This window comes from Ursus americanus, chromosome 23, assembly GCF_024610735.1.
Source record: "Ursus americanus isolate L20-20 chromosome 23, mUrsAme1.1.p, whole genome shotgun sequence".
Lineage (NCBI taxonomy): Eukaryota > Metazoa > Chordata > Mammalia > Carnivora > Ursidae > Ursus > Ursus americanus.
The window spans coordinates 34419635-34429323 of NC_142149.1; positions in this window are offsets into that span (position 1 = coordinate 34419635).

Consider the following 9689-nt stretch of genomic DNA (forward strand, 5'->3'; position numbering starts at 1 on the left):
ATTCAGTCATGTTTTGCCAAGAGGTTTTTTTTACTCTTGCTGTTCTAATGCTAAAAGAATTTAATAGCTTTTTGCTCAAATTCTCAAAAACGGGAATGCACATTAAAAATGTATAGAATGAAGCATGTTGAATCAGCAGCAGTGGTAGCTTATTTAAGGAAACAAGCAAAAAAAGAACCCAGAAAGTCATCAAAAATAGGGCGCCTTCGCCTGGGTGGCTCAGCCGTTAAGCGTCTGCCTTCGGCTCAGGTCATGATCCCAGGGTCCTGGGATCGAGCCCCGCATCAGGCTCCCTGCTTGGCGGGAAGCCCGCTTCTCCCTCTCCCACTCCCCTTGCTTGTGTTCCCTCTGTCGCTGTCTTTCTCTCTCAAATAAATAAATAAAATCTTTTAAAAAATAAAACAAATAGGGCGCCTGGGTGGCTCAGCAGTTAAGCGTCTACTTTCTTTGGCTCAGGGCATGATTTCAGGGTCCTGGGATCAAGCCCCACATCAGACTCTCTGCTCAGCAGGGAGTCTGCTTCTCCCTTTCACTCTCCCTCTGTGCTCTCCCTCTCTCTTTCTCTCTCTCTCTCTCTCTCTCTCAAACAAATAAATGTGTTTTTAAAAGAAGATAAAAAATAAAGCACGGCTCCTAAAGTGCCAGTCTGTGTCTCTGGCTTTTTAAAGGACAACATTTTTTTTTTTAAGATTTTATATATTTATTTGACAGAGAAGCAGAGGGAGAGGGAGAAGCAGACTCCCGGCTGAGCAGAGAGCCTGATGCGGGACTCAATCCCAGGACCTGGGATCTGGACCTGAGCTAAAGGCAGATGCTTAACCAACTGAGCCACCCAGGCGCCCTAGAGGACAACCTTGAAAAGAACCAGCCTATGGAAATGGGTAAGCATTTTGTTTCTAGTTTCTGAGTGGCCCTTTAAATTGAGAGAGGTTTTTGGCCTCCCAGCCTGTCTGGCTGAGGGTAGCATTTCTACATGAATCTCTCTACCACTTGGTGGCATTGCTTACTGTGGGCTCCTTTCGTAATGCAGACACAATTGAATTGAAGCAAATTGATGAATTGCCACATTTCCTCCAACTATTTTAAGGGTTGCGTATAGGATTGATTTTACTGGTCCAGAACCAGAATGTGTAGCTTAGGGAACAGAGGATCCTAGTTTCCCTGATGATGTACCAGCAGGTTCCTTAGTATTGACATCACAAAGTCAGAAGTACACACACCCACCGCTATGATCAGAGACTTGTACAAGACACTGCGAATAAAAAGAGGATGTCTTTAGGTTTGCCAAACTTCCTGAACAATGAAAGCAAGACAGTAAATAAGAGTGCAATAATTGCAAACTCAGAGGCCTATAGGGCTCCGCTTTCAGAACAGAGTATAAAAGAAACAGGTTCAACCATGGATGAGAATGAAGAGTACTGGGAACTATGGTGGGTTGTAGGGCACATATCCATCCAAAGGCTCCATTTGATTGTTGCCATGCAGGAAGGTGGGCCCCTTGTTACCATATCTTTCTTTTTTTTTACCCCTAAAGAGAAACCAGTAATCCAGATATTATTACAAAATACCCAATTTAGAAATGCTGACAATTTATTTTTTAAAATTTTTAAACATTGTACTGTTCAAATAAAGCCTGTCTGCAAGCTAGATACAAGCCACCAGTCTGTGCCCTCTGGCAAGTAGAAAGGTTATGGACTTAGAGCCTATTAAATCAAAAGTCAGGTTGTAGCTCAGCTATTCCAATAGCTGTGCACCGGAAAGTCCCTTAGATGCTCAGATTTCTCATGCCCGGTGAATACCATTTTACTTCAAAAGGTAATTATAAGGAGTAGATAATGTATATAAATAGGCACAGAATCTGATACCTTCTAAGTACTCAAATAACAGTATTCTTTCCTCATTTAGGGAAACAGAACATGGTATAATACAACCATAATGTTATGATCAGTTCATTACCAGTCCAGAGGCATATAGCTAACGACATGTAAGCACATTCTGGGTACAGAGGTCTGTGCCAGGTTCTCTGGGGCAGCAGTTTCCAACCCAGCAATTCATTAGTACCATCAAAATCAATTAGGAGCTTGTTGAAAGTGCTGATTCCAGGGTTCCCCACCCATCATTGTCATATTAAACCTGTGTTCTGTACGTCTACACTCAGATTTATGAGATCTTCTCCCATGCAGTCCAAGAATCTGTATTTTAATAAGTTCCTCAAGGGAGAATGTTTTACAGCCAGTTCGCACTGGTCTTCAGGTTGGTCATTTATGGAAACCACTGCTCTGGGGAATGAGTCATTATTCAGTCTAATTAGGGAATGATGATATGTATATGCACACATGCAAGGAGCAGTGGTAGTAATTAACCAAAGCTCCTTAGATACAATTGTCTTTGATGAGGTGCTGACTGAGGGCACTAGATAGTAGGCTGTTGACAAAGTACTTAGGGAAAACCAGATGGGAAAGGGAAGTGAGCTGTGCCATGAAGCAAGATCAGGACTTTATCAGAAGCGTGCAGAACAGTCTGGCCGTCTAAACAGCAAGGCAGCAGAGATGTATAGATCTGTTTGGACTGAGCTGAAAGTGCATGAGAAATATGGTAGAAGATAACAAGCAGGCAGGAACTGTGTTGTGAAGGTCTTTGAAGGTCAGGCCCCTTCTAAGAAGTGTTTCACATTGCCAAGTATTTTGGTATGGTTGCAACACATTTTCATACCTTTTTTTTTTTTTAAGATTTTTTAAAAAAATTTTTTAGGGGCGCCTGGGTGGCGCAGTCGTTAAACGTCTGCCTTCGGCTCAGGGCGTGATCCCGGCGTTCCGGGATCGAGCCCCACATCAGGCTCTTCTGCTATGAGCCTGCTTCTTCCTCTCCCACTCCCCCTGCTTGTGTTCCCTCTCTCGCTGGCTGTCTCTACCTCTGTCGAATAAATAAATAAAATCTTTAAAAAAAAAAAAATTTTTTTTTAGAGCATAAGCAGGCAGAGCAAGAGGGAGAGGGTGAAGCAGGCTCCCCGCTGAGCAGGGAGCCTGATGCAAGGCTCGATCCCAGGACATCATGACCTGAACTGAAGGCAGATGCTTAACCAACTAAGCCACCCAGGTGCCCCTTCATATGGTTTATGCAAGTGCACACTACATTTAGACCATTTTATTGTAAACAAGTTTTTGCTTGCTGTCATTTCACTTTCTCTTTTTCATGCACACAGTCCCCTTTTGCTGAAATTTCTGTTGGTAATGACCTTTGAACCTTACCACAAGACAAAGAGGAACCCAGAAGGGTGCTGGGCTTAAAGGGCTCCATTATAATCAAAGTAAGTGGAGGAAATAGAAAAAAGAATCAGGCAGGAGGGGGAAGAAAAACTAGAAGGGCTTTGGAAAAGAAGATGGAGAAAGGAGGCCCAGAAAGCAGAGTGAGCTAGTGGGGCATCCAGAGCTTTGGGGGGCCATGGGGGCAGGCTTCTTTAATTCTCTACAGCAGGATCCTCTGCTACTGATGGCTAAACCCTGGTGCTCACTGGAACTGTAGGTTGAGTAGTAGAGGGAAGGGGACTTCCATATTGGTGATCAGCAGAGAGCCTCCCGGAATGCATCAGGAGATGCCTGTGGTCACCAGAGGCTCTTACAGCCTCAAGTTCAAGGCAGTCATCTTAGCTGCCACCACAGAAAGCAGTGGACTAGAGATCTAGTCTGTAGTGTTTTTTTCTGCTCTTTGAAGAATTATATGACTTTGAGCAGGTCACTTGTCTCCTCTGCACCTCAGTCCCCTTTGTGAATAATAAAGGGGTTGCATTAAGTCAGTGGTCTTCAGCTTTCAGTTTCAAACAGCATTGGGACTGGACCCTTCCAACTCCATTTTATCTGAAGGACTGGTGGCTAAAGCAGATGAGGTTGGAGTTGCTCGGATTGAAGTGAGGGTGGATGCTGCTTGAACAACCTGTGAGGGATCAGATGCGCATTATTAAAGCACTTTTGAGCTCTAAGCATACAGAAAGTTGTCATGCAAGGCCTGAGGAACTCCCAGAGAACTGTCCCAAGCCACAAGAGAGATTCTCATTGGGTCTGCTGGAAATCACTGTGGCCTTGGGGTGGACCTTTCTGAAGCTGTTTTGTTACTCTCAGGACATCTGGGCAGGGAGGAAAAGACAGCCAACAACTAGAGTGAAGGCCCACCTCCCTCCCTGCAGGAGCCACAGGTAGCAGCTGGAGCACCTATGGCTGGACATCTACAGCAAGCCAGCCCCAGGGCCTGTGACCTTCCCCTGTGCCAGCTGGAGAAAGTTACTGCTGCCACTCCTTGTTTGCAGAGCTCCCTGTGGCTTAGAGGTGTAAATAAACATCCTCTCACCTTGGGAGAGTTGGGGAAGGGGAGTTTATTGCTCATCCATCAAATGTTTATTGAGCACCTACTATGTGGCATAAAGGCTAGGCCTGCACTTGGAACTGGAAGAACAGTTGGAAGGGGTACGTTGAGTGGACGTCTACCATTTACCAGATCCCGTGCTATGTACATCTCATTCACTATTAAGTGCTCACCACAGCTCTATGAAGGATGCATTATCACCCCCTTTTATGGATGAGGAAACTGAGACTCAATAAAAGTAAGTCTCTTGTCAGAGTGACACACAGATGGAATATTTTCTAGCTGGTTACCCAGGTTAATTTGGCTGCTTCTATACCACCTCGCTTCTGCCTCAACTGTAGTCTGTAATCTACCACTTAGCAACTCTGGCAAGATGGTCGAGCACTCTGAGCCCCTGTAGCCTTCTTTTTTTCCCCCCACTGGATTACTGACTTCCTACGGAAATACACAGCTCAGGAACAGCTAGATGCCTCGGGCAAGGTATGCAGGAAAGGGTGTGGAGCATTGGTGCCCTCTCCAGGCCCCCCATTCTCCTCACATCTCCCCATGCCCACTAACCCAGCTCTCCGAACAACCCCCATGGGCCTCTTTGACAAGAGATGAGGGTTACCATGACCCTGACTCCATTATAGTGTTGTAGTAAGCACTGAAGGAGAAATCGAAAGTGATAGGGCACCTGGCTGGCTCAGTCAGAGGAGCACCTGACTCTTGATCTTGGGGTCGGGAGTTCGAGCCCCACGTTGGGTGTAGAGATTACTTAAGTAAACTTAAAAACGTGGATGTGAAACCCTTTTACAACTGATAACACTTATGCAAATGTGAAAGTATTATTGTTACATAAGGAGAGGAAGTAGGTGTCCTGAAAACAGCCTCCTCCCCTTGTTCCTGGAAGATAAAAACACTTGGGAGCAAACAGCCATAAAGTGACTCTCCTCTGAGACTGACATCCTAGGTTTGTTCTCTCCACTTTTGGTGGCCCAGGGATCTTAGGAGCTGGGCGTAGGAGGGGAGGAGGGACCGGAGAGGGGGAGAGAAAGGACTCTGGGTCAGGTCAAGGCCTGTAGCTCCAAACTGGACTTTGAAGTGTCTGAAAATATCTCATCAAGGATTTAACAGGGATGCGATGGTTCCAGAGGCAGGATAAGAAAGACAAGGATTGAATGAGCTGTTCTTGGGAAGGCAGCCACCAGCCATAGCAACCATGAGATTCTTGTGCTCCCCACTGGCCCCCTGCCAGACCGGGCTACCTGACGATACTTAACCCACTGAGGACAATGCCTCCTCCTCTAAGCTGGGGCCTTTTCCTTCCTGGCCTTTTCCCGGGAAGGGAGGGAGAACAATTGACCCAAACCGTTTCTACCCAGGTGTTTGCGCCTGTAAGCCTGGGCTCTAAAGCAAATACCACATGTCTATGCGGCCACCGTGGCAGGCCCATCACACAGCAGGCAGACTCCTCAGCTGCCTTCCATCCAGTCCTGGCTGTGCTGAGCCCCAGAGAGGCAGCCCATTGTCTTCCCCTCAGGGGAAACTTCCACCCTGGGGTTTATGAGCCCAACTTTGATTTTTGTCTCCTCTTCAATGATAATAGAAGTGCTAGACCTCAGTACAAAACTGATACAGGTATCCCCCACTTTCCAAAAGTTGGAGTTATGTCACTTCACTTTTACAGGAGACCTGCATTAGTACCTGTTTGCGCTAACCAAAAGAAATCCAGAGGATTTTCACTTCTCTGATAAAAGCCACTACCATACTAATGTAGGTACTTCATGAAAGCTAAGTGGTGTAACATGAACTTTCAGAAGCTGGGGGATACTCTTCACTTTACACCACTTAAGTTTATGAAAGGTTTCATAGGAATGCTCTACTTTTGTTTTGGTGGGTTTTTTTTTTTTTTTTTTTTACAGCAGGGGGAGGGCTCAGGGGGGTGAGAGCCCCCGACGTGGGGCTCAATTTCCTGGCCCTGAGATCATGACCTGAGTCAAAACCAAGAGTGCGACACTTAACCCACTGAGCCACCCAGGCGCCCCAGGAAGGCTCTACTTTTGGATAGTGAGGGAAACCTGTATATGTCAAAAAAGAAAGCAAGGAAGAGAGATATGGAGAAGGAGCAAAGGAAGGGAAAGAGAAAAGCATGCCTAATGTGGACTCCAAGGAAATCACCACCATCAGTGCAAACTGATGTGACAAGTGATGTCGAGGTCAGGGGGCTGCCACGCTGCCCAGGCACTACCTTTCTTGGGGTGGCATGGGCTCGGGGCCAGGCAGAGGCTTGGATGGAACATTTCATCTGTTACCCTGTTTGCACTGATGTCCGTTGCGGAAACCTTCGCACAGGCCCACTCCCTGAACTTGATCTCTCAGCAGATTCCACACAGCAGCATCTCCTGAATTGGCTCGTGGGCCTGCTGTGCTGGCCTCACCTCAGCAGCTTCACGCTCCGTGAATGAGCGGTCATTCCCTGTGATGACACAGGTTTCACTGCCTCTTCCTTTTACCCCCACGAAGTCCCTCTCTCCCTGCACATATCGAAGGCAGCCTCCCGAGGGTATCTCAAATATGTCTTAAACTAAGCCTTTCAGCCGTCATGTGGTGTCCACTGAGCAGGAACCTCCCGTCTCTGATGCCCTCATGCAACACCACCACCACCACCTCCCCCAAAATGTCCCCTCACAGAGAGGACACCAGGGTGGGCGTTGTTCACTGGGCCTTTATACCAGTGTCACCACATCAGAGCTGCCTGCCCCACCCCACCACCAGCAGGTGTTAGTGTTTAGCTGAGTTTGCTCTTTCCATCTTCATGGGCCACTTCCATTACTTTTATGACCTGTTGAATAACAAGAATTCAACCAAGTAAGTGTTCAGGATCTAATTGGCTTTATTAACTGATTTGTGAATCAGGCAGCATCCTGTCTAGCAAGTAGAGGAGAGCTCCATTGAGCTGCAGGAAAGAAAAGGTTTTCAAAGGCAGAAAGAGAACAGAAAAAAAAAGGAAATTATTAGCAAAGAATGCATTGTTTTAGGCAAGGTCACCCTTCTTCCAAAGGGAAGGGAAAGGGTCTCTCAGTACATTTCCTAGTGCTGACCAGGAAATTCCAGGCTGACTGGTTAAAGGTTACAATCCAGGGGGAGCTGAAACTGCAGTTAGGTTAGGTATTAAGTCTTGGTTTGCAGACATTGGGCTTTTAACATAAGTGACTCCATTTTGGGCCTGAGGTTTTCTTTCTAACAGTCCCCAGTGTGAATCCCAGAGGCTGACTAATAAATGCCACACTGAACTCCAAGTCCATCCTCCCCCCATGACTCTTTACTTGGACCCAGCGTGTCTCACCCAATCCCTTTCCCTTAAGAGGTATCTCTCAGGAGACCACTCAGGCAGTAAACCCAGGCAAGTCTGTGCTACATAGTCCAAGCAGCTCCTGATACAGCTGTTAACCCCGTGGCTGCACGTGAACCCACAGATCACACTGGAGTGAAGCCCCGGTTTGACCTGCAGCCTTGTGGAGACTGTGACCACTCCAGGACCACGGAACGGAGGAGCCCAGTCACCTTGAGCCAAGATTGGGAAACAGATTCCCTGAGGAGGACACATGAAGTGGGGGAGCAGTGAAAGCCCAGGATCAAGTATCTCCTACGCCCAGGCCCTACATGTGGAAACAGCTGTTCAAACTGTAACAAAACCAGGTTGATTGTGTCAGTCACAGAAGGAAAGTCAGCATAAATGGAGCTTAGAAAACCTGGCTTATCTCTCAGGATTGCCCCGTGGGCAAGGTAAATATTTAGTTCCAGCCCTGGAATGGTGCCTGCTAATTCAGTGTTTTGCTATCTTTTTTTTAAATTCATTCATCTTGCAAACATCTGCTCCCCCCCTCTGTGTGGCCAGCCAAGGCGTGGCACTTCCATACTCGGATGGCTGAGAGGCGATCCTCGTCTTCCTCGTCTTCTGTCAGGTTGGGTCAGGGGGTCTTGGTTGGGGAGATGGACGGGAGCCCGCATTGAGAAGGGCTTCAAAGAGGAGTCACTTTTAAACTGGGGTTTTGGCTGGTGTGTAAACCTCATGAGATGAACACAGGTAGGGAGGGGCAGGGGAGAGTGTTCCAGATCTAGGGAACAGCATGTCTCTGGCTGGCTAGGTGACTTCTAAATGCAAGCTTCCGTGGAAGCACTTCCAGGCCGGCAGCACTCAGTGCAAGGGGAGCAGCACGGACTGCAGGGTTTGTAGATCTGGCAGCCACTCACTGGCAGGAGCAAGTCCCTTTCTCTCAGCCTCAGTTTCCTTCAGAAAAATGGCAGAGCACAGTGATGATCCAAGGGTGGGCTTGAGTACCGCCCTGTATGGGTCCAAGTCCTACTACCGCTGACGGGCTGGCCAGTCATGGGTCGCTTGCATTCCATTCCCTCCTCTGAAAACGGAGAAAATAGAAACGCACATCCCAGAAGCTTGTTTTAAGGACTAAGTGTGATCTGAAGCACGCTACATACTTTTACCTGAATAAATATTAGCTGCTGTTAGTGTAGTGTTATTTGTGTGGAGTCAGGACTAGCAATGCCTGTCCCAGGGTTCTTCCAAGCCAATACTGATCGAAAGCCTACTGCGAGCTCTAGGCTGTCTGGGCACCGGTGTGCCACAGTCCTGCAGGTTGCCTCCCCCGGGAAACTGACAGAGTTCAGTGCACAAGATGTTTACTAAGAAGTGCCTCGGGGCGCCGAGGTGGCTCAGTTGGTTAAGCATCTGCCTGTGGCTCCGGTCATGATCGGCTCCTGGGATGGAGCCCCGCATCGGGCTCCCTGCTCAGCGGAGAGTCGGCCTCTCCCTCTCCCTCTCCTTCTGCCACTCTGCCTGCTGGTGCTCCGCAACCCCCTCGCAAATAAATATATAAAAATCTTACAAACAAAACTAAAGTGCCTTTAGGACCCACACATGTGGAAGAGACCAAAGCAAGGTTGGGCTGGGAAGAGGAAGAGATGGAGCTGCCACACAGGCCCAGTGGTCACCCTGACTGGCCCCACCCAGAGCTCGGAAGTCACCCCAAACTGCGCTAACTCTACCCCCAACCTGATCAGTCATTGGCTGGAGGCTGCTGCAGAAAAGAGTGTGAAGTTGAGTGAGGGGCTTCCTTTCCCCAGAGAGGCCAACGACTGAGGGCATGTACACTATGCCAGCACTCATCTGGCCGGGGCGGGGGGCGGGGGCAGGCATCCCTAGTGCTCCAAGCTGCACAGGACAGCATCCCCCACAAGTAGTCAAGGGAACAGATGAAAATCCCTGCTGTCCCCAAGAGGCTGTGCCAGTGCGGGCTTTTGTTCTAAAGATTACTGTCAGGATTCAGTGAAAT